This window comes from Panthera onca, chromosome A1, assembly GCF_046562875.1.
Source record: "Panthera onca isolate mPanOnc1 chromosome A1, mPanOnc1 haplotype 2, whole genome shotgun sequence".
NCBI lineage: Eukaryota > Metazoa > Chordata > Mammalia > Carnivora > Felidae > Panthera > Panthera onca.
The window spans coordinates 158,346,631-158,369,170 of record NC_138339.1 but is presented as its reverse complement, the minus strand read 5'-3'; the positions used below and the strand labels follow the sequence as shown (position 1 = coordinate 158,369,170).

The 22,540-nt window shown below is 49.5% G+C and overlaps 1 protein-coding gene across 2 annotated transcripts in view; it reads right to left on the bottom strand.

Annotated features, from left to right (window-relative positions):
• RASA3 (RAS p21 protein activator 3) overlaps nucleotides 1–22,540 on the bottom strand; it is a 120,580-nt gene that overhangs the window by 82,939 nt on the left and 15,101 nt on the right. Inside the window, exon 2 of one of the 2 annotated variants that reach the window (XM_078452632.1) lies at nucleotides 1,373–1,452. The exons of the other annotated variant lie outside the window; for it this stretch is intronic. The gene's annotated coding sequence lies outside the window, so the exon portion shown is untranslated. The remainder of the gene's footprint in view (nucleotides 1–1,372; nucleotides 1,453–22,540) is intronic. 2 annotated transcript variants of the gene reach the window in all.

The window sequence follows — 22,540 nt, the reverse complement described above, 5'->3', positions numbered from 1 at the left end:
CGTGCAGACGGCAGAGGGACTGCTCCCCCCAACAAACCCATAAAATTCCTTCTTCTTTTCCTTCCTCTCAGCGGCCAGAAGAGAGGCACAGAGAAGACAGACGGTGGCAACCCCCAGGCAGGGGCGGGGGGCTGGAAGAACCCCCCCGAGCAAGGCGCCACGACCACCAAGGCTGGCTGGCTCTGCTCCTCCGAGCCGGACAGAAAGAAACAGGCGATGAGAGCAGAGGTCTGCGGCAATGCAGAGTGTGGGAGACAGTTACCACAAAACAGAACCTGCTGGCCACAGATCTGGTAAGCATTCTGGTATCCAAAATATATAAAGAGTTCCTACAACTCAACAGCTACAAATGACCCAATTTAAAAACAGGTTGGGGCGCCTGGGTGGCGCAGTCGGTTAAGCGTCCGACTTCAGCCAGGTCACGATCTCGCGGTCCGTGAGTTCGAGCCCCGCGTCAGGCTCTGGGCTGATGGCTCGGAGCCTGGAGCCTGTTTCTGATTCTGTGTCTCCCTCTCTCTCTGCCCCTCCCCCGTTCATGCTCTGTCTCTCTCTGTCCCAAAAATAAATTAAAAACGTTGAAAAAAAAAAATTAAAAAAAAAAAAAAAACAAAAAAAAAAACAGGCAAACAACCTGAAGGACATTTTCCCCAAGATATCCAAACTGGCACACGGACAGGAAAGGACGCTCAGCATCGTGTGTCCAGGGAAACGCAAGACAGACCAGCAAGGAGAGACCCTCCACCATGAGGGCAGCTGGGATGTCTATAACACAGGAAAACACCAGGTGTCGGTAAGAAAGTGTGGCACTCCTCCACGGCCACTGGGAGCATGAGCAGCGCAGCCCTGTGGGAAGCAGGCGGCCAAATGCTCACAAGAACTGAGAACAGAAAGGTGCAGGTGAATGTCCACGGCAGCGCTGTTCACAATACCCCGAAGGTGGGGACAACCCAGACGTGTGCACCTGCCATCCAGGGACCAGCGGACATCATAGGCTGTGCAGGGGCAGGTGGGACGGGCTTGCTGGAGGAATACACACTGCTCCTGTGGGTGATTAAAAAGTCTGAAACTAAAGGTGAGTGGTGGTTGCACGACAGGAGAATGTACTAAATCCCACTCAAGTCTATACTTAAAAAGGGATAGATGGTGATTTTTTTTTTTGAAAGAGAGAGAGCCTGTGTGTGCACAAGCAGGGGAGGGAAGCAGAGGGAGCCCAACACAGGGCTTGATCTCTCAACCCTGGGATGTGACCTGAGCAGAAACCAAGAGTCCAGTCAGAAGCTCAACCAACTGAGCCACCCAGTGGCCCGAAATGGTGAATTTTATGTTATGCACATTTTATCACAATTTAAAAAAGAAAAGTAAAGATGCCTACCAGTGTTTTGACAGAGGCCATGGCTGTTCTGTGTGACTGTGGTTATGACACAGGGGCCACATTCCACCCAACATCCTTTTCTGGAGCAAGAAAGGGTATAAATAAATTCTTTTAAATTTTACATTTAATTTAATTTAATTTAAAAAATTTTTTTAATGTTTATTTATTCTTCAGGGAGAGAGAGAGAGAGAGACAGAGCGTGAGTGGGGGAGGGGCAGAGAGAGAGGGAGACACAGAATCCGAAGCAGGTCCCAGGCTCTGAGCTGTCAGCACAGAGCCCAATGCGGGGCTTGAACTCACAAACCTCGAGATCATGACCTGAGCTGAAGTTGGACGCTCAACCGACCAAGCCACCCAGGCACCACTAATTTCATTTTTATTCGTACATTTTTGTTGGGAGTGAACATACACTTGGTAAACACAACTCAGCGAATTTCACATATGTGCACAGTATGTAATCAGTAGCCAGACCAAGATGTGGAATGGTCCCAGCACTCTAGAATGTTCTTCCAGTCTTCCCAGGTCAATACCCCTCCCAGGAGGGCTTAGCACTCTTCAAAATGTTATAACATTTGTTAGTTTTGCCTGTTCTGAACCTCATAAAAATGGAGCCAGACCTGTTAAAGCACTAGATGTTGCACACTGGATTCGAACTTCATCTTTAAAAAAATTTTTTTAATGTTTATTTATTTTTGAGAGAGAGAGAGAGCACGAACAGGGGAGGGGCAGAGAGAGAGGGGGACACAGAATCCAAAGCAGGCTCCAGGCTCCGAGCTGTCAGCACAGAGCCCCATGCGGGGCTAGAACTCACAGACCATGAGATCATGACCTGAGCTGCAGTCAGATGCCCAACCAACTGAGCCACCCAGGCGCCCCTCACCTCTCATTTTAATTTATAAACTGAAGTAATTTTATACAGAGAAGCTTGCCCCTCATCTACCATTTGATAACTCTTTCGTGAAGCTCACACAGAAAGCTGGGATAAATGCTTGATTATTCCACTTATTTACCAGATTTTCAAGTAACAAATTAGTGTCCTGTCGTCTTCGAAAGGTGAATAATTTAGGCTTTTTTGTAATTTTGCAATTATTTTTTATTGACACAATTTACATATAAAATTCAACATTTTAAAATGTACAACTCAGTGCTTTTCAGTAAATTCACAGAGTTGTACAACTATCAACACTAATTCCAAAGGATTTTCATCAACTGCAAGTGAAGCCGCCCTGAGAGCATTCACCCTGTCCTGGCCTCCGCCCCCAGCAACCCACTGTTGGCTCACAGATCTGCCTCACTGGGGTCTTTCGTATAAATGCAATCATGCACATTCAGCCTCTGGCTTCTTTGGCTTGACATCCTGTGTTCAAGGGCTTCCCACTGTGGCCTCAGGACAGTGCTTCAAGGTGTGGGCACAGCTTCATGTGCAAGCACGCACACACACACACCAGTCTACACCTGCACCCCAGAGACTCAGGAGAAACAGCACGAGACAACACTACCCAAACCACATGACCTGGGCACATCAGCCTGCCTCCCTAGGGCTCAGTTTCCCATCTGTAAACTGGGTGGCCAATCATCAGGACAAGCAACACTCCGGTGGCTCAGAAAGTGGTCCCAATCATAGAGGACATGATGCTCTATGTGGAAAACCTGAAAGACTCCACCAAAAACCTGCTAGAACTGATCCACGAATTCAGCAAAGTCACAGGATATAAAATCAATGTACAGAAATCACTTGCATTCCTATGCACCAATAATGAAGCAACGGAAAGATAAAGCAAGGAATCGTTCCCATTCACAACTGCACCAAAAACCATACAATAGCTAGGAATAAACCTAACCAAAGAGGTGAAAAATCTATACACTGAAAACTATAGAGAGTTTATGAAAGAAATTAAAGAAGACACAAAAAAATGGAAAAAGATTCCATGCTCCTGGATAGGAAGAACAAGTATTGTTAAAATGTCGATACTCCCCAAAGCAATCTACATGTTCAGTGCAATCCCTATCAAAATAACACCAACATTCTTCACAGAGCTAGAACAGACAATCCTAAAATTGGTATGAAACCACAAAAGACCCTGAATGGCCAAAGAGATCTTGAAAAAGAAAACCAAAGCAGGAGGCATCACAATCCCAGACTTCAAGTTATATTTCAAAGCTGTAATCATCAAGACAGTATGGTACTGGCACAAGAACAGACACTCAGATCAATGGAACAGAATAGAGAACCCAGAAATGGACCCACAAACGTATGGCCAACTAATCTTTGACAAAGCAGGAAAGATGGAATAAAGACAGTCTCTTCAGCAAGTGGTGCTGGGAAAACTGGATGGCGACATGCAGAAGAATGAACCTGGACCACTTTCTTACACCAGACACAAAAATAAACTCAAAATGGATGAAAGACCTGAATGTAAGACAGGAAGCCATCAAAATCCTCAAGGAGAAAGCAGGCAAAAACCTCTTTGACCTCAGCCACAGCAAATTCTTACTCAATACGTCTCCGGAGGCAAGGGAAACAAAAGCAAAAATGAACTATTGGGACCTCATCAAGATAAAAATCTTCTGCACCACGAAGAAAACAATCAGCAAAACTAAAAGGCAACCAAAGGAATGGGAGAAGATATTTGCAAATGACATATCAGGTAAAGGGTTAGTACCCAAAATCTATCAAGAACTTCTCAAACTCAACACCCAAAAACAAATAATCCTGCGAAGAAATGGGCAGAAGACATGAATAGACACTTTTCCAAAGAAGACATCCAGATGGCCAATTGACACATGAAAAAAAAAATGCTCAACATCACTCATAATCGGGGAAATACAAATCAAAACCACCATGAGATACCACCTTACACCTGTCAGAATGGCTAACAACTCAGGCAACAACAGATGTTGGCGAGGATGAGAAGAGAGAGGATCTCTTTTGCATTGTTGGTGGGAATGCAAACTGGTGCAGCCACTCTGGAAAACAGTGTGGAGGTTCCTCAAAAATTAAAAATAGAACTACCCTACGACCCAGCAATTGCACTACTAGGTATTTATCCAAAGAATACAGGGGTACTGATTCAAAGGGGTACATGCACCTCAATGTTTATAGCCATGCTATCAATAATAGCCAAAGTATGGAAAGAGCCCAAATGTCAATCAACGGATGAATGGATAAAGAAGATGTGGTGTATATATATACAATGGAGTATGGAACTAGAGGGTACTATGCTAAGTGAAATAAGTCAGAGAAAGAGAGGTATCATATGATTTCACTCATGTGTGGGATTTGAGAAACTTAACAGAAGACCATAGGGGGAGGGAAGGAAAAATAAGATACAAACAGAGAGGGAGGAAAAGAAACCATAAGAGACTCTTAAATACAGAGGACAAACTGAGGGTTGCTCATGGGGGGGGGCAGGGGAGAGGGGAAAATGGGGGACAGGAACTGAAGAGGGCACTTGGGATGAGCACTGGGTGTTGTATGTAAGCGATAAACCACGGGAATCTAGTCCCAAGCCGAGAGCGTACTGTATACACTGTATGCTAACAAACTGGACAATAAATTATTTAAAAAGAAACAAAAAAGAAAGTCGTCCCCAGGAGAGCAGCGGCAGCCACACCGCGTCAGAAGGCAGATTTCAGGGCCACCCAAGGCTGGTGTGTGAGCACAGAACCTGTGTGCTACCAGCCCCAGGGGGGTTCTGGGCTCCCGGGTCACGGTCCTAAGCTCACCTTGCTGCATTTGAGTGACACCCAGCTGTTCTGACACTGTCCCTAGCCGGAGTGCCTCCTCGTTGCCTCAGGAGACCCTCCCTGAACGGACCACCCTCCTCCGTGGCGGTAAAGACCCAGAAGCCTCAGCACCCTCCCTAGGAAGAGCTGTGCTTCCACGGACATCTGTTCCGGCTGGACCACCGTTTCGCCAAACCTCCCCACATGCCTGTTCTGTACTGACAGCAAGTGGCTGACGTGCGTGGGGCACTGTCCTTCCCTCCTCTGCCCTCAAAAGCACCCATTGCCTACCAAACAAAGCACTTCTGCCCGCCGAGCATTCAGAGATCCCCACCAGCTAACACCCATCTGTGTGTGCAGGATGACCTTCAACGACTCACCTCCACGAGTCAAAACGCGGTGCTGGCCCAAGCCCCTGTGTCTCCTCTACCACGGGCCATGCTGACCCACACTCCCAGCATCCACATCCGCCCCATCCCTGGAGCCACATGGCAGGGTTACCCTGTGCCACTCCCAGGGCGTGCAGGCGCCCCCTCCCACCCCACATGATCGCTGTGTTCTGTGCACGGTCTGCCCCTGCTGAGAGCAAAGGCCAGGCCTCACGGGCCCCTCACTCACTTCCCAGAGCCAATCCTCACTCTTGGCAAACACATGCTGAACAAAAGAGCCATCCTTGGAGCTAACCAGGAACCACCCAGAGGTCAAAAGTCCTAGGCCTGCCAAGATGACCTCAGATGCATCACCCATGGAACATTCCGGAAGACAGACTTCTTCATGATAGGCTGGCAAGGAGAGAGGCAGCTGGAAGGCCCATGGGTTGAGGAGGCAGGACCTTCAGAGGGATTTTAAAAATGAAGTAATAAAAGCTTTAAAATTATTTCCAAAAGGCCACAGACTGCTGTGTTAGCTGATTCATGCACAGGAGAAAAGAAAAGGTCTGCCCATCTGCCAACCGCAAGAAAGCAGGAACCCCTGCTGGATTCCAGGCCCACCCGGCACATTTGGGCTGTGTGTCCCCACCTGACTTCACGCCCCAGACTGCAGCACAGGCTGTGGTGACCCCTCCCTCCCGGGGGCCGAAGCAAGTGTCCTTCAAACCCCTGCCCCCAACACCTCGCACGGAAGCCAGGGATCTCTGCTCAGCTGGATTTGTTTAAACTCCAAAGTTATTTTTAACGCTGCCATTGGTCTAATTAGGCAGGAAACACTGGCCAGCGTACAGGCCGGCTGTCCTGGAGGAACCATGGGCCACTAGGAATGAGGCCACGTGGACGCACACAGGATGTCTTGCAAAACTTTGCTGAAATAGTGAAAAAAAGTACCTGGAGACTCTGATTTCATCTCAACATTCAGATCACCCAGCCCCCCTCCCAGTGCTGGACTTCTATGTGGCCACTTGCCCATCCCCTCGAGCCCAGATACCTTATCTTTAAAATCCAAGGGCTGTTAGGGGCGCCTGGGTGGCTCAGTTGGTTGGGTGTCCCACTTCAGCTCAGGTCATGATCTCGCAGTTGGTGAGTTCAAGCCCCGCGTCAGGCTCTGTGCTGACACCTCAGAGCCTGGAGCCTGCCTCGGATTCTGAGTCTCCCCCTCTCTCTCTCTCCCCCGCTCATGCTCTGTCTTTCTGTCTCTCTGTCTCTCTCTCTCAAAAATAAACATTAAAAAGAAAAAGAAAAATCCAAGGACTGTGGAGAGGTCCTCTGCCTGGAGGGAGTGACACGTTGATCACAGGTGTCACAACACCCCCAATACCAGTGACCTCGCAGAGCTCACCAGCCACGGGCACAGCTTTCTGAGCATGACACCCATCTCGAAGCAGAACCGGGATTCAAAACCCACGGGGCTGTTTGGGCTCCTCACCACACCGCGGTGGCATTTTGGTCAGCACGCCACCTCCGCCTTCCTTGCTGCAGATGGCCCTCTGACACACACCAGAGCCTGAGGTGGCCTGTGGCACACAGGCAGTGATTCCAGGGCCCGGTAACACGGGTGTGGTGTTGCTGCAGGAATTTCTCAACAGCGGTCTGCACTGGGCCCACCTGCTAGACGGTGGGGATGGGGGCTTTCCTGCCGAGGAGCCTCACCGGAACAGGGCTGGGCAGACCCTGGTGCTGGCCAGGGCGGGAACCAAGCCCACAGGCAGCGCCCCTCGCCCTGTGCCATGGCGACCTGGGAAGTCTATGGCCCTCAGAGGCCTGACAGTACACTGACGTCTCCCTTCTGGGCTTGAAACTCAGGCCCTCTCTCCCAAGGGAACCGGGCATCACCCTCTCAGGGTCTGGGAGCTGTGGGACAAGCAAAGAGCAAAAGGCCAGGCTGTGGACCTGCTTCACACGGAAGGCGTGTGTTGCTCTGGGTCCCCAAGGAGTAACCAGTCCCAGAACAGGGACTAGAGTCAGAGCCTGTAGCTCCCAGCCCCTCGATGTCCTCATCTGCCAGAGTAAGGCAGCACTGCATCCTCTGCAGACTCGTGAGCCCGACCTAGGGAGTGATTGAGGGGTCTGCTTGCCACCAATGTCTCGGGGGCGTCTGGCAAAGACACGCAGCCCACCACCTCTCTGATGCCATGAGACATGTGCCTGGTTGCCCGCTGGCTGCTGGACTTTGGGTCCAAGCGGATGCTCTCTGAGCAGCACTTCCCATCAGGGTAGCTCTCCCCTGATCAAAGTGCAAGCGTCTAAAAGGCCCCAAGGCACCAAAATGTGCTGCAGAACCCCAGAGGCCCCTGTATCTATTGCAGAGACCACAGTCCTCCAAAGGGGGCTGCAGGCTGGTCACACAGACCTGGGCCCCGGAGAGAGCTCCTGCCACAGCCCGGCCCCCCGCCAGATGCAGCCAAATCTTAGGAAGGGCCTGCAGTGGCCACCAGCAGTCACCCACCACCCGCCGGCAGAGCCACTGCCGCCATCCAAGCCCGGCACTGCTGGGTTGTCATCACCTGAACCTTCAACCGGCAGCAATATCAGCCACTAGGGGTGACACCGAGGGCCTTGCCCCCAGCACCACACAGTGGGAGCGGCCACCCTCCTTGGGTCACTGGCCACATGGACGGACGGCTCCAATGTGCTGCGCCCCGCGGAGAACCACAAACCAAAGCCTGTGCTGGCCCCTGGGTTTGCATCCTAATGGCAAGTTTAGAATAGGAAGCAATGGAAAACTTGAAACTTTGGTTTTTCCTTCCTCATTTATCAGTCCGCAAGACTGGCCAGGAGAGACAGATGTACCTTCCTCTTCAGCCTAACACCACGAGGCCCCAGCTGGCACAGAAGCGCAGCCGGGGCGCCGGCGCCCTCTCCCGCCCAACAGCACCAGTCAGCCCTGGCCGGCCCTCCGCTGCCCAAACCCGAGGGCCCCAGACAGAGCCCTCCAGGTGGTCCAGGGCTGGTGGCACGCTACAGGCCTTCCCAGCTCACAGGTGAGACCAAGAGGCCCTCACTCCCTCAAGGCAGAACAGCCACCACCCACGGTCTGAAACCTCTGCCCGCAGGGGTTCCTGGCCGTGTCCCCAGTGGGCCACCAACCATGTGCTATCCCTGTGCCTCACACCCTCGTCCCAACATGCCACGGAGGCAGGCTGTGTAGCAAGCGAGGGCCTGGTGTATTTACACAGCAGCTGAGACTCTCAGAGCTTGGAGGCAGGTGCTGGTGAGCTGGCACCTCGACCGCGTCTCTGAACCTCTTTATCCTGGAACCGATGAGCAGCCACGGCTTCGGGACGGTGCCCAGGGCAAGGGGCTGTGGTGGAAAGGGGCTCGGGAGCCCCTCAACTGAGAGCAGAGCAGCCCCAGCCTCCCAGGCAGGGGCAGGGATGCTCTCCCACTTGTCCCTGAAAAGCCACCATCACATCAAGGGGCCAAGCCTGACAAAGCAGAAGTTCACTTTCCACACTTTCAAGGACCCGCAGCTTGACACTGAGGCGCCCACACATTGTTGCTATGCCATACAAGAGGCCAAGGAAGCTTCTGTCAGGCACACACTACTTTTCTGCCTCCCCTTATACCTGGCTGATTTCCATAGTTGCCATAGCTGCTCAATCTTCTAAAATATTTTTTTGAAAGCCATGAATAAATCAATATCTAGATCTCCTGGGAAAATACAACTTTACCCTTAAACAACGAATGCAGTGGTTACAGGTGATGCCCCCTGTGCAGTCACAAATCCACATATAATTTTTGATTCCCCTAAAACTTAACTACTCTTCTCAAACTATTCCAAAAAATAGAAGAAAAAGGAAAACTTCCCAATTCATTCTACGAGACCAGCATTACAAGCCAGATAAAGAGAGAACTATAGGCCAATATCCCTAATGAACATGGATGCAAACTCCTCAACAAAATACTAGCAAACCAAATCCAACATACATTAAAAAAGAATACCATCCACCACGATCAAGTGGGACCTATTCCAGGGAGGCAAGGGTGGTTCCACATCTGCAAATCAATGAAATACATCACATCAACAAGAGAATTGATAAAAACCAGAGGATCACCTCAATAGATGCAGAAAAAGCACTTGACAAAATACAACACCCACTGATAATAAAAAAAAAAAAACCAAACCCTTGACAAAATAGGTTTAGACGGAACACACCTCAACGTTATAAAGGCCATGTATGAAAAACCCACAGCAAACAACCTCAATGGGGAAAAACTGAGATTTTTCTCCTAAGATCAGGAGCAAGACAATGATATCCACTCTCCCTACTTTTAATTCAACATAGTAACAAAAGTCCTAGCTATAGCAATCAGACAAGAAAAAGAAATAAAAAGGCATCTAAATTGGTAAGGAAGAAGTAAAACTTTTAGTATTTGCAGATGGCATGATACTATTTATAGAAAACCCTAAAGACTCTACTAAAAATCTATTACAACTGATAAATGAATTCAGTAAAGTCACAAAATACAAAATTAATGTACAGAAATCTGCATTCTTTTACAGTAATAATGAAGTAGCAGAAAGAGAAATTAAGACAACAATCCCATTTATAACTGCACCAAAAATAATGAAATACCTAGGAATAAACTTAGTCAAGGAAGTGAAAGAACTACACTCTGAAAACTATGAAACTGTGAAACATTCATGAAAGAAACTGAAGACAACACAAAAAGATGGAAAGACATTCCATGCTCGTGAGTTGGAAGAACCAATACTGTTAAAATGTCCATATTACCCAAAGCAACCTACAGATTTAATGCAATTCCTGTCAGCATTTTCCACAGAATTAGAACAAATGATCCTAAAATTTGTATGGAACCACAAAGACCCTGAGCAGTCAAAGCAATCTTGAGAAAGAAGAACAAAGCTGGAGGTATCACAATCCCAGATGTCAAGAAATACCATAAAGCTATAATAAAACAGTATGGTACTAACACAAAAACAGACTCACAGATCAAGAGAACAGAATAGAATCTAGCAATAAACCTACACTTATATTTTCAATTAATCTATGACAAAGGAGGCAAGAATATGTGATGGGAAAGACAGTCCCTCCAACTAATGGTGTTGGGAAAATTGGACAGCAACATGCATAAGGACAAGGCTGCACCGCCCTCCTCCACCACATACAAAAACAAACTCAAAACAGATTAAAGATCTTGGGCGCCTGGGGGGCTCAGTTGGTTGAGCATCTGACTTTGGCTCAGGTCATAGTCTCACAGTTCGTGAGCTTGAACTGTGAGCTCAGACTCTGTGCTGACAGCTCGGAGCCTGGAGCTGCTTCGGATTCTATGTCTCCCTCTCTCTCTCTCTCTCTCTCTGCCCCTCCCCTGCTCACACTCTGGCGTGCTCTCTCTCTCTCTCTCTCTCTCTCTCTCTCTCTCTCAAAAAGAGAAAAATAAAAATAAGCATTAAAAAGGTAATAATAATAAATAAAAACAAAGTGGATTAAAGACCTAAATGTGAGACTTGAAACCATAAAAATCCTAAAGGAAAACATAGGCAGTAAGTAACCTCATGAACATTGGCCAGAGCAACATATTTATGGATATGCCTCCTCAGGCAAGAGAAACAGAAGCAAAAATAACTCCACCAAAATAAAAATCTCATGCACAGCAAAGGAAACCACCAACAAAATCAAAAGGCAACCTACTAAATGAGAGAAGATATTTGCAAAGGACATAATCTATAAAGGATTGATATCCAAAATATATAAAGAACTTGTACAACGCAACACCAGAAAAATAATAATCTGATTAAAAATAGGAAGAGGACCTCAACAGACAATTTTCTTTTTTTTTTTTAATTTATCTTTATTTTCTTTTGAGAAACCTTCATGCAAGCAGGAGAGGGGCAGAAGGAGAGGGGGAGAGAGAATCTCACGCAGACTTGGCACTCAGCATGAAGCCCAACATGGGGCTCCATCCCGTGACCCTGAGATCATGACCTGAGCCAAAATCAAGAGTCCGATGCTCAACTGACTAAGCCACCCAGGAGCCCCTGAATGGACATTTTTCCAAAGAAGGCACACAGATGGCCAACACACACATGAAAAGATGCTCAACATCATCATCATCGGGGAAATGCAAATCAAAACCACAATGAGATACCACCTCACACCTGTCAGAATGGCTAAACTCAAAAACACAAGAAACAACAAGTGTTGGGGAGGATGTGGAGAAAGGGGACCCTCATATACTGTTGGTGGGAGTACAAAATGGTGCAGCCACTGTGGAAAACGGTGCGGAGGCTCCTCAAAAAATTAAATATAGAATTAACCATATGATCCAGTAATTCCACGACTGGGTATTTGCCCAAAGAAAATGAAAGCGCTAATTTGAAAAGATATATGCACCCTTATGTTTATTATGGCTTTATTCATATTATGTTATGTTATTCATATAATATATATTATATTAACATTATTATATTATGCTATTTACATTACTGTTATACATATATATTACTCAACCATAAAAATGAAAGAAATCTTCCCATTTGTGACAACATGGATAGAGCTGGAGGTGCAACGCTAAGTGAAATAAGTCAGAGAAAGACAAGTGGCATACAATTTCACTTATATATGGACTCTTAAAAGCAAACAAACAAACACCAGACTCACAAATACAGAGAACAAACCAGCGGTTGTCAGAGGGGGTGGGGGGGGGGGTGTGAAACAGACGAAGGGGGTGAGGGGTTATATAAACTTCCAGTTATCAAATAAGTAAGTCAGGGAGATGAAAAGTACAGCACAGAGAACTGTAACAACCCTGTATGGTGACAGATGGTGACCACACTTATGGTGATGAGCCCTGAGCAACCCGTAGGACTACTGAGTCACTATGGTGCACACCTGACACTAACACAGCATTGTGTGCTAATTATACTTCAATTAAATAAAAAAACAACTACTAATAGCCTACTGTTGACCAGGAGCCTTACCAACAACACACAGTTGATTAACACATGGTTTTTAGGTACATGTGTTACACATTGTGTTCTTATAAAGAAGTAGGCCAGAGAAAAGAAAATGTTATTAAGACAACCATAAGGGAAGAGAAAAAATGAGATCATAAGGGAGAGAAAATACATTTATAGTACTGCACTGTATTTATTGGAAAAAATCCACGTGTAAGTGGACCCACCGAGTTCAAAGATACATTGTTTGAGGGTCAATTATAATACATAAAATGAAGATTCGTAAATGATCAATGTTTATTATAGCAATATTTGTGTTGGCAAAAAAACAAGGAAACAATTAAACATTCAATAATGGAGACTGCGACAGATAAAATGCCTTCGACCAGCGCTAGGCCAGGACGCGAGGCTTCAGACAGTGGGTTGGACCCCTGAGGACACAGGCAGGAAGCTCCTGGTGCCCCGAGCAACAGAGCGGCCAGGTGAGGGAGGGGAGGACAAGGAAAGCGAGGCTAGGAGAAGGCCGCACAGCAACCAAAGTGGTTTTTACAAAGAACTTCCAGAAATAAGTAGAAATGTTTGGAGTAAAATTCTCAAAAGATGTATGTAATATAGATGTATACATGTGTGTAGTTAATATCTAATAAACGTATATGTGCCCACAAGGTATCTCCCTAGGAAAAATAAGAATGGAGAAGTACCTGAACAGAAGAACCGAGATGTTACCCAAAGGCTGGCTGTGAAGCCTCTCAGTGGGGGAAGGAGTCTCTTTTTTCTTATTCTTGAAAACCTAGAACTTAGTTTTTTAAAAACATGCATTATGTTTATAATTAAGTAGAAGTGCTTATGAATTTAATAGCCAATAATACCTGTCTTTGATATTAAACACTGACCATGTCAATGTATTATGTGTAACAATAAAGGCAATTTCTGATAAAGTTTAAGTGTAAAATGAAACCTAATTCAGAGCTTTGTGATTAAATGCCCATTTCATTTACCTTAAATCAGAAACTCACCCACAAACCACAGTTAGGCCGGGCCCTTCACAGTGCAGAAAGTGAATTCCTGGTGAATGGTAGACATGCCAGATCTACCTGCTGAGTTAATCACTTAGTTATTTTCTGTTTAACTCCTGAGCCACGTGGGTCCAAATTGTAACACATGCTACAAAATCATCTATCCCATTTCTGGGAATACGGTAGGCACATAATCCACAGTAACTAATAATATACATCATCCCTTTTAGAAAGCTCTGTGTTTAACATGAAGAGTTTTAGAGGCGCCTTGGGCTGCTAAGTAAGTTGGCTGTCCGACTTCAGCTCAGATCATGATCTCGTGGTTTGTGGGTTTGAGCCCCATGCCGGGCTCTGTGCAGACAGCTCAGAGCCTGGAGCCTGCTTCAGATTCTGTGTCTCGCTCTCTCTCTGCCTCTCCCCCACTCATTCTCTCCCTCTCTTACTCTCTCAAATATAAATAAACATTTAAAAATTAAAAAAAAATTATTTTTGTTAATGTTTATTCATTTTTGAGAGCAAGACAGAGACACACAGAACACGAGTGGGGGAGGAGCAGAGAGAGAGGAAGACACAGAATCCGAAGCAGGCCCCAGGCTCTGAGCTGTCAGCACAGAGCTTGATGTGGGGCTCGAACTCATGAATGGTGAGATCATGACATGAGCTGAAGCCGGATTGCTTAACTGACTGAGCCTCCCAGGTGCCCCTTAAAAAAATTTATTTTGGGGGGTGCCCCTGGGTGGCTCAGTTGGTTAAACGTCTGAGTTCGGCTCAGGTCATGATCTCACGCTCTGTGAGTTCAAGCTCCGCGTCGGGCTCTATGCTGACAGCTCAGAGCCTGGGGCCTGTTTCAGATTCTGTGTCTCCCTCTCTCTCTGACCCTCCCCCATTCATGCTCTGTCTCTCTCTGTCTCATAAATAAATAAACATTAAAAAACATTTTAGGGGCGCCTGGGTGGCGCAGTCGGTTAAGCGTCCGACTTCAGCCAGGTCACGATCTCGCGGTCCGTGAGTTCGAGCCCCGCGTCAGGCTCTGTGCTGACAGCTCGGAGCCTGGAGCCTGTTTCCGATTCTGTGTCTCCCTCTCTCTCTGCCCCTCCCCCGTTCATGCTCTGTCTCTCTCTGTCCCAAAAATAAAAAAAAAAATAAAAAAACGTTGAAAAAAAAAAAAAACATTTTAAAAACAGATAACTAAAAATTTTAAAATATTAAAAATTTTGGGGGGGGGGGGCGCCTGGGTGGCTCAATCGGTTAAGTGTCCAACTTCGGCTCAGGTCATGATCTCACATTTCATGAGTTCAAGCCCCATATTGGGCTCTATGCTGACGGCTCAAGAGCCTGGAGCCTGCTTTGGATTCTGTGTCTCCCTCTCTCTCTGCCCCTAACCCGCTCACACTCTATCTCTCTGTCTCTCTCAAAAAAATTTTTTTAAAAGAGTTTTATAAAGATGGGAGCCTGGGTGGCTCAGTCGGTTGTGTGTCTGGCTCTTGATTTCGGCTTAGGTTATGATCTCACAGTTTATGGGATGGAGCCCTGAGTCTGGCTCTATGCTGAATGTGGAGCCTGCTTGGGATTCTCTCTCTCTCTCTCTCTCTCTCTCTCTCTCTCTGCCCCTCCCCTCTTCGAGTGCTCTCTCAAAATAAACCAGAGAGTTCTATAAATAGATTGTATTCTTTATCTATCTTTGAACATTTTTAATTACAAAGGAAATACAGATTCATTGTCACCATATGCTACAAAAGCATATATGGACACAGTAAATCATCTTTCCTCCCCTCCAACCCCCCCGCCCCCCACGCTGCTGAGTTGACCATTTGGTTGGAAAGCCTCCAGAGCTATCTCTGGTCTCACAACTGCATAAGGGTTACACGCATGGGAGGAGGTAGTTCTGAACTTGTTCACTAAAACGATAAGCTCTTTCTCTTTGCTGTGCAATAAATACGTTACTACCTGTGGATGTACCTCCATCCTTTTCAGGAATGACACAGTGTTCCACAGGCAGACCGACAGGGATGGGTCCACCCAACTGCTGTCTGGAAACAACCTGCCGCTGCTGCCAGTGGCCCTGCGTGCGCACCCCCACCACGCCTGGGTTCCTGCCTCTAGGATGGGGGCGCAAGCGAAGCACCAGGGGAATGTTGCTGCCGTGCCACTGAAACCAGACACACCTGTGCATGTGGGGCTCCTGGGGTCAGGTCCCAGACGCGCCCTGCAGATCCCGTGGCCCCCTCGTGGTTAGCGTGTCCAGTGTGAGCATGCCGGTTGGCGACAAGCAGGTAGGTCATGAGTGGGCGTCACAGACACTTCCCTCAACTACGTCATTTGTCATTTGCGGTGTCTTGCCATACTCTCATTTTTAGCTCTCATGTAGTCAAATCTGTCATGGTGTCCTCCTGAGCTCCTCCTTTACTGGTCACTTAGAAAGTTCTCCCACCTTCTAGAGGTCATTCACAATAGTCTCCAAGGGGTGCCTGGTATTCTTGTGCTATTTTTTCACATTCTAACCATTAATTCATTCAAATTTACTCTGTGTGGTGTGAGTTAGGATGACATTTTTTTCAAGACAGATGGCTAATTAAGCCAACTCCACTTACTAAACTACACGACCCTTCCTCAGTGAACTAAAATGCCATCTTCATCATAAATTAGGCTCCCGGGCATATTCTGACCTCCTCCTGCGTTCTCTGTGATACTTTTTTGTCTATTAGAAACCTAAGAATATCCTGCTGAACATTTTAAAAACCGACCACACAGCACATGCAGTAAACACCTCCTCCGTTAGTGAGTCCAGCACTTTCGTTAGTCTCCACGTTACAACTGCTCCCAGCCGCTGACTTACATACAAAGCAGGCACCCTGCCCTTTGACCTGAATAATTTTTTTTTTTTCTGGTTTGAAGTCTGGCTTCATCTAATAGAAAACCAACACTGCAATTTCACATTGATTCTTTAGTTCATCACAATTAGGCTTAAGCTGTCTGCTCCGCCCCTTAACATGCATGGTTGCTTGATGAGAGAGGGCTGTCTAGGCAAACCTGGACTCGCCCCACTTCCTCTGCCAGCCTCCTGGAGCTCAGGGCTCTGCTGTCCCTGCCAGGGCCAGCCCACATGCCCCATCTGGAGCCTCTACCCCTGCCAAACTGCCCTCTACTCCCCACTCCTATTTTTAGCTCCTAGAATCTGAGCCTTTGGCTGGCCTGAGCTGTCAATTTTCCATGAATCAAAATAAGTTTAATTCATAGAAAACCCTCAATCTCAATTTCTACCACCAAGACCTACTGCTGGCCCGACCCTGCCAAACACTGAGGAAGAAGGCAGGTTCTGGGTAGCCGGGGTCAGGGGGACCAGGAGGCAGAGAGGAGCAAAGAGGGCAGAGGGCAGGCCTGGCAGGAGGGCGGGACAAAGGCCACGACGAGGTCAGAGGGCAAAGGGCCCAGTCAGGGCAGGTAGATACACAAGGGCAGAGAGACCCAAATGTTTTGCACAACCTGAATTAGACACAGAGGAGGCCAAGACCTGTGTGTTAAGATAGTAAACGACTGCCTGGAACAGCTAAATCACAGGGAAAGGAGAAGTATCACACACAAGCCCGGGCACTAGCACAGCTCCTGGTGCCCTGTGGGGTTTCAATCACAGATGTGACATCTTGGGCCCTGCCTCTTCGTGCTATCCTTCCACGGGGTTTGCAATCCACCCTCGTAAACTGCTCTGGGAATGTCTACATCTCACGTCCCGGAAAAGTGTGTAAGTCTTCCCACGGAGCAGAGGCCAGGCCACCCCCGACCTGGATGCCTACCACAGCTAGGGAGGGCCCGTCACTCCCCCAGGAGGCTCCCCTCCCACTGAAGGCTGCCCTGGCCCCTCCACTCGCATCCCAATCCAGGGTCAGAGGAGACCAGGGTCCTGCAGGGCTCACACTACCACTGCACTTCCCGGAACAGAGCCAAGCATGATTTTCCCCAAAACAGAGGTTCACAGGGATGGCCCGCAACTAGCCAAACTGCCCTCCCCCGCTGTCACCTCAGATTGTTGTTGTTGTTGTTTACATTTCCTGAGTTTTTGTTTTGTTTTGTTTCATTCTGTTTCAGGGAAGGAGGAAGAGAGATCCCTGCAAGACCCCTTCCCAGGCTGGGGAGGGGTCAAAATGCCATCATAGTAACATGGGGATAACAGTGCCTGAGAGAGGCCTGCAGAGCAAGCACCCAGCGGTGTTCATTCTGAATCTTTTACTCCCATTCAGCCCTCACACCCAACACAGAGTTTCAGCAATTAATGTGTGAGCAGGGACCAGTCCCCACTGTACAGGCCTCTCGGCGCTCCAGCACAGAGTACACCCGCTGAGAGTACACCCGCCAAGGGTACACCCCCTGACAGTATGCCTGCTGAAAGTACACCTGCTGAGAGTACATACACTGAGGGTACACCCACTGAGGGTACACCGGTGAGAGTATACTCGGTGAGAGTAGACCCGCTGAGGATACACCCACTGAGGGTATACCCACTGAGAGTACGCCCACTGAGAGGAGACCCACTGAGGGTACACCTGCTGAAAGTCTGCTGGGGGTACAGCCGCTGGGGGTACTCCCGCTGAGAGTACACCTGCTGAGGGTACTCCCACTGAGGGTATGGTCAGAGGAGCCACGGAGCTGCAGGTCCATCAGGACACAACGTCACCTCGGGGGCTGCCATCCACAGAGGGGTGTGGACTCCAACCCCGACAACAACTACTCCACGGGAGCTTATCGCCATCCCCAAACGTCCCCCCAGTGAATCCCCATCTTCCCATAAAAATCTGGTTCTGCTCAGTTATCCGCACACCCAATTTGTCAGAGAGCGGGACTGCAGGTCACAGAGCCAGTGGCAACTGCATGCGTCACCCGACTCCCAGCCGGCCGCCGCGCCCATCTCAATCCACTCACAACTTCCAACGGGATCAAAACCCCGAGTTTCCCAGGGGAAACTTCTGGGAAGCCGTCGACCCCTCGGGTCTCTCGGCCGGCTCCACTGCAGGTTAAGCCCCTGGCGCCGTGGTATCATATGGAGAAAGGGTTACGTAAACAGCAGGTGCTCTGAGGCACAGGTCACCTGCTTCTTCTCTCCCTTCATGCCCCAGACGGGCCATGCTCTGCCTGTTTCCTCCCTGCCCACACCAGGCACCAGGAGCGCTATTCACAGCCTCCTCCGGCCTCCAGTGTTGGATGCAAAGCTTACCTCCCGTCTGCACCTCAGTCACACTCACACGATCCCAAACCAACAACAGCCCGAGGACACAAGGGTAAAACCAAGCGACATTTACCGTGCACTTTGCGTCCACAATCCGGTTCCACCTTCTCCCAAACCAGGAAACTGGCAAACCTCAACGCTAAAACTGAGCCCTAAGCACCTGACTCTAACTAGTCCTCTTAACACCTGCCCATGCTCTTGCAGAGCCACCTGTGAGGCTGAAGCCGGGCCCTCAAATCCACTGGACACCGTGCACAACCTCTTTCCGACTTCTAAAGCAGAGACTGCAGTGGGTCCCACGCACCACGGTGGGGGAGTCCTCCCAGCTTTAAGCATGGGATGACAGCTCTGAACCCACATGGGACATCGGCACGTGGAGCATCCTGGCGGCAGGTGCCCCATAAACACGCCCTGTGTCTTAGCCACCCACACCCGCAGCAACAGTCCAATCTCGCCCCCAGAAAGGAAGCGTCTGGGGGTTTTATCCATAACAAAAGACACTCGATGTAGAATAACAATTTTTCATATTCTCACTTTGCTTTCTATATCCTCCAAATCTTCTTCAGTGAGAAAACACACACACACACACACACACACACACACACACACACACACACACACAGTATCCAAAAGACACAAAGCCAACAGTTGCTGGAAACCCTCAGGAGACCTGGGTAAAGTGCACCTGTGCCAGAGACCCTTAGGGCAGGAAGAGGGGACAGAAGGCAAGGTGAGTACTGGCCCCCTAGGGGCCTCTCCTCCACTTTGGGGGACTACTGCAGCACGACTTGCACGGTGGTTAGGGTGTCTGGTGCCCTGGGGTGGGCCCCTGTCCAGGGGGGACCGGGAGCCCCTCCTTGTGTTGAGGATGAAATTCCTGTACTGGGAGGTCAGCCTGCAAGCAGCAGGCTGTGACACACCCACCAGCCTCTAGCCCCAGGCTCCTGGAGGACCCGGAGAGAGCCTCACTGCACAGGGACCCACTCCTCCCACCTGGTTTGTGGTGTCTGGGGACTGTGAATCCACCCTAAAAGCCTGATCAGCCAGTGGGACCGACCCGAGGTGTCCCGGTGCTAAAAGACCCCGGGCGCATCAATGCTTCCCCCATATGGCCCTGGCAAAGCCCTCCAGGGCTGCCCAAAGACACAAATCAGAACTACAACACAGATCGGCAAACTGGTGATGCCGCAGCTGAGCTGTCACAAAAGCCCAGTGGGCTGGTGACTCTGGGAAAGGGGTGTCACTTTCCACCCCCACACAGAACCCCACCTCCCAACAACTCCTCAGGCGAGGCTCAGGGTTTTCAAAGACATTCGTGACAACCTTCCTTTCCAAAATAGCTCCTCACCAACACAAGCTGTTCAAAAAACCCTCCAATGTAATAGCAGAGTATGTAAAACCTCCATCCAAGGTCAGTAATCAGGGCTCTCCCTACTTGTAATTTGAGCAAAACCAGTACGTCTAGGGGCGCATCAAATCCCAAGTCGTGGATCAAAATAGAACATGATCAACTTCAAGTGTCTTCTATTTATGCTGTCCGAGAAGGCACACACTTCACCCCACCCTTTAATTAAAAAATGGAGTGCGGCTGTTAGTGGAAGAAACAAAAGCAAAACCCAGATGAGCCCCTCGTGTGGCTGAGCCCGTGGCGCTGCCCTGCCCTCTCCTGTAAACCCTGGCCCTGCGCTCCCCACCGGCACTGACGTCTGGGCCCACCACACAGTCTGCATGGAGACGCCGGGGTCCTCGCCCCAGCCTGGTGACCGCAACTGCTTGTGAGGGGAACAAAGCACTCTGTCTACACAGGCTCGCTGAGGGCTCCCGAAGAGCTCCTTCCCTGAGCTGCTTAGTGGCCACGGGGAGCTGGCATGTGGCCCAGGCAGGAGGACCTCCCCAGGGACTGTGCAGAGTTCCTTCCACAGATGACGGTGCTGGGGGCACTTCTGGGTTCTCAGCTGTAAGGGGCAGCTCGCCGTGGGCCAGGGCACTCACTTCAGACTACATGGGAATGAAACATGGGTCTCCGGGCCTGGCCCCAGAGTTCCTGATTCTGTGAGTCTGGGGTGGGGCCCCAACATCTACACGTCCAGCCAGCCCCAGGTGATGCTGCTGGTGTGGGGACCCCACTGGAGAGCCTTGGCAAAGGGGCAAAAACTTGAGGAGGGGGGTGATGGACATGACCCTCTACCTCCAACTCCAAGGGGGCCCAGCAGCCTCCTCTTCCTGTAAGGCAGCAGAGCTGAGGCAGCCCAGCCACAGACTCGGCAGTCAGTACACAGTATTTCATTTACACTGGTTTTTTTTTAATGTTTATTTATTTTGAGAGAGAGCATGTGCACATGAGCAGGGGAGGGGCAGAGAGAGAGGATCCCAAGCAGGCTCTGCACTGTCAGTGAGAAGCCCGATGCAGGGCTCGATCCCACAAACCATGAGATCATGACCTGAGCCGACTGAGCCCCCCAGGCACCCCCAGTGCACAGTATTTCAAAGAGGAACCTCAGTGGGCATGAGACCCTCTCCTGGGGGGTAAGGGAGAGTGAGTGTCAGGGGGGCTGGAGGGCAGGGGGCTGGGGGTCTGGAGGGCAGGCGGCTGGAAGGCTGGAGGGCAGGGGCAGGGGGGCTGGAGGGCAGGGCGCTGGAGAAAGCACTGGGAACTTTCCTGACCTGGGGGAGGGGCTCGGGGTAGGCCTGGGACCACCCAAATGAGCAGGCCAGGCAGCTTTCCCTGCTCTGTGGTCTGAGGCAGAAGTTGCTCAAGGAGGGGCTCCCGGTCCCCCCTGGACAGGGGCCCACCCCAGTGCACCGGCCACCCTAACCCAATAGTCGCGTCCCCATGCACCCTCCAGGCAGGTCAAGAGGTCACTCAGAGGGTGCACTGCCTGTGTCTGCAGAGTGGCCCCGACGGAGTGGGATCCCTGTTAAGCCCACCTGGGGAACTGCTGTGGACAGACTGTCAAACACACGAATGAGGAAACCAGATTAGTGGGCTTGGTCACCTGCATTTCAAGATTGTGAGACAGTTTATGCTAGAGATTTCTACAATGCCCGTGAACTTACCCCACGAGCCGCTATCGAGCATGTACAGTGCACCAAGCAGACATGTGCAGGAGGCCTGCGTGGCGCTATCAGAAAGCCAGACGGCAACTTCATCCGCGGAGCAGAAAATGATTTCCTCTCGTCATGTGCTAGCTCCCTATTCTGGATTTCCTGGGGCTTCCTTTCTTAGGCTCAAGTCCAAACCAGCCTGGGAAGGATGCTGGGTCATCCTGACCTTGCCCCCCAAGGGGGGAGGGGAGGATAGGGTGGAGGGCAGACCATCACCAGCCATGAGCTCATCACACAGGGCCCAGGGGACTAAATTGTGCAAGATGGGCCAGGACCCTCATTCTACCTTGGAAAAAATAGCACCTTATTTTTGGCTGGTCTTTAAACTGCACAGGCCAACATGAGTGGAACATTATTATGTGTTTAATTTTACGTATCAAAGCAACTTGTTTTTCTTCATTCTTCACTGATCTCTGTTTACTCTCCTCCATTAATAAAATGTGGGCAAGTTTTTAGTATAAACCTAAGAGTCCATAAACACTCCCTCACCCTTGTTTGGTGTTGACCCCTTGGAAGCCCCATGTCCGTATGCAGGGAGAAGGCACTCTATAAATGACCAACGAAATTATCCAGAACTCCCAGTTAACCCCGGGGAGGGGAGAAGTCAGCTCCAGGGCTGGGGTCCTCAAGCCCAGCCAGTGCCCATGTGCAGAAGGCCCCCAGGCGCGGAGTTCCAGTGCACAGAGGTCACCGCTGCAGGAGACACAGAGCAAGGCCTGACCACCTGAAACACCTCCAGCCTGTGAGGCA